We start from the raw sequence: 3,140 nt of genomic DNA on the forward strand, positions 1-3,140 counted from the left end.
CTAAAAAAAACTGACTGTCAGATTGTCTTAAGCATATTGCCTCGTAAGACATGATGGTCATTCCATTATATTTACTCTCTATCATTCCTGCTTGACCATATCTGTGTATTAAATGATTATTCTCTGTTTCTCACATCACACTGATGAGATGATCCAGTTCATGATGCATTGTGTTCTTTAAGAGTTCTTAAAAAGAGTTTTTTGTAATGTGCCATTGAATCATTTAAGAGATAAATATCCCAAGCAAGACCAATTTTATATTCCTTTGGTTTGTATGAGCTTTCAATCATTTGGAACAACAATACTTTGCTAAATTCTCACCAGAAGGTAAAAATATCTTTTAGCAGTTGAAAATCTTCCATTTATCAGATTATTCTAACTTTAGTAATGCTTAGAATTCCTATTCTTGTGAGATTTTCTTCTAGATCTTTTTGAATTATATGGATATAAACAGAAAACAAAAGTTATCCCTACTTTCTCAGTGAGAAAGCTCTCTGATGAAATTCTCAAGCTATTTTATTCCTATGCAATTGTTTATTGGAAATATGTTGAAACCTACTGAAGCATACTCATGCTGACCAGATACCACCTCTCCATTGCTTTTTGGGTGATATACATACAAACACATATGCAGATATACATGCATATACTCATACATATGTGTGGGTGTGTATGTATATGCGTATTTTATATGGATTATATTTGTATGTGTATTTTATATATACACACATCAGACAAGGACTATGTAAACATATATATACAAACACACATATATATTTTAAGTACATTGCAGACTTACATATGCATACATATATACATATGTTGTGTATATGCACTTGGAATATAGAGCGTGTGCATGTGCATAGCTATATAGATGTGTACATATCTGTGACTTGGTCCACCCACATATCAGTTTTATGAGTTGTCCAAAATTAAGCTGACTCTAGCTTAGACCCCCACATGTAAACCTACAAATTTTAGTCCATCTGTTTCTTCTATATATATTTTTTCCTTTTTTATTTTCTCATCCAGCATACTGGACATGGTGATGTTACAGTCCAAATGTGTTAGTTCTGTTGTCATTGATGGAAAAAAGAGTTTCTTAAGGAAATCTTTATAGATTTTTTTTTTCTTTTTTATTGTCTTATTCTCGATTTTATTATTTAATGGCCTTTTGATGATCTTACATCGTTGAATTCACTTACCAAGTTTTCTGTGAGGGAAAAGGTATTCTTCCTTCTGCTTCTCACATTTTCTAAAGATAGCAGTATTTATAATAATCCACCAACATCCTTCTCTAAAAGGTTTTGTAAGCATATCTATATCTTTAATTGGTGTTACCTTTGGCCATACTGGCAACACGATCAAGTGCATACTGAACAAAGCATTTTCTAAACTTTTTCTGGTGTATTTTTGTGGCAATTAATTCACATCTGTTTAACTTTCTTTGAAGATGGATTGCCTACCTCTTAGGTGCCCACAGGGCAGTGGCTGGACTGCCAGAGGCGATGGGAGATGTGTGGGGTGGCATGGACTCAGGGAGTATGAGGCCTGACCAGAGCTGGGGCTACAGTATGTGTGGCCTGGGGGAGGCCAAAAACCCACCAAGACCTTGCTGACCTGGGGAGTTCTCAGTTCCTTCAACATGTTGGGGAAATTGAAAGTGCCAACAAGGTGCTATCATGGATATGCTAGTGGAAGATAACATCTATGTTCTGAACTATGAAAAGACAGGTGAGTGATATAATCACTGCTATGTAAATAGATGAGTCTATGGCTTTCTACTTTGCTCTTGTCACCGCATATGAGGACATCAAAAAGAGACTTAAGGGTTCAGAGAAGGAGAATGTGCTTTTAAAGAAAAGAATGATTTCTGGAAGAAAAGTTTCTTAAAACCCAATTAGATGAACAAGCAAGCTGAATAGGACAAGAACAAGTAAACAAGGCTTATGCTTATTGGAAGGTCTGCCTAGACAGATAATTTGAAAGGCAAATTTGATAAAATGAATAAAGCCAACTCTGAATCTTTGAAAGTATTAAATGAACAGCTATATACTAAAGAAGTAGAACTTCTCCAGCTCAGGACCTAGGTTGAGACTCAGCAAGTGATGAGGAATCTAAATCAATCTTCATCTAACTGGGCGGTATAAAATTTCACCAAGGACCTAAAAATTCATGGTTTGGAACAGGAGCTGGAATTGATGAGAAAGGAATGCACTAATCTAAGAAAAGAACTGCAAAAATCCAAACACAAGAATGAGTTTCAGGAAGACAGTCTTAATAACACAGATTTCCAAAGGTCATACATTCCAAGTGATAACATGTAACATGCCTACTGGGGACTCAAGAGAGAAATGTCAAATTTACATCTTGTGACTCAAGTGCAAGCTAAATTATTATTTAAAATTCCATCTACCATCAAAAAGGCCATGTATTTTCAAAGGCTGATTTTCTCGAGTATGAATGCAGATTCAAGGAAGTTATTCCAATTGACTGAACATACTGCTAGGAGCAGAAGCAGAGTTTGTGCACCAGTCCAATGTGTTGAAAGCCTAGTGAAGTACTGTGCAAACATACATTTAACATCTTTAACTATGACCTACAAAAAACATGCTACTCTCTCACCTAATGGCAAAGCCTCTGTAGTGCCATGGGTTCTCCTCTGTCCAGGGATACAAAGTTTTATTGGAAAGAGCAGGTGTCCAGTCATGGGCAGATAATGAGAGAGGCATCCCTAGTATTGGTAAAAAATTTCAAGAGCAGAATTCCTATGGCAGAAATTATTTAGAAGACAATCCATGGGTATTCCCAAGCCCCCTAAAGTCTAGTGAGACAACATTTGTGGGAAGTAAAAGTAAAACGCCTTCCCCCAACATGCATTACCTGTATCAGCATACTCCAAGCTGTTTCAGCTGATAAAACCAACTACCAGTGTAATAACAAATTGGCAAAAACTATTTCTCATGTGATTGTATAAACTTATATTATGTCTTATCTCCAATGTAGCTTTACTGGTGTTGCTTTTCCTTAACCAAATTCAAGTTTTGTTTTGTTTTTCTTTTTACAAGTAGTAATTTGGAAGAGACATTGGCTTGGATAACTTTGTGAACTATACAAAGATGAAATCACATTTTTGATTT

The 3,140-nt window shown here is 35.6% G+C and overlaps 1 pseudogene; it reads left to right on the plus strand.

The window, feature by feature from the left end:
• Positions 1 to 1,682: 1,682 nt before the first annotated feature.
• On the plus strand, positions 1,683 to 2,916 carry LOC114026588 (annotated as a pseudogene).
• The last annotated feature ends 224 nt before the right edge of the window (positions 2,917 to 3,140 follow it).

The sequence above is a fragment of the Vombatus ursinus genome, unplaced genomic scaffold (genome assembly GCF_900497805.2).
Source record: "Vombatus ursinus unplaced genomic scaffold, bare-nosed wombat genome assembly UNPS02014841.1, whole genome shotgun sequence".
Taxonomy (NCBI): Eukaryota; Metazoa; Chordata; class Mammalia; order Diprotodontia; family Vombatidae; genus Vombatus; species Vombatus ursinus.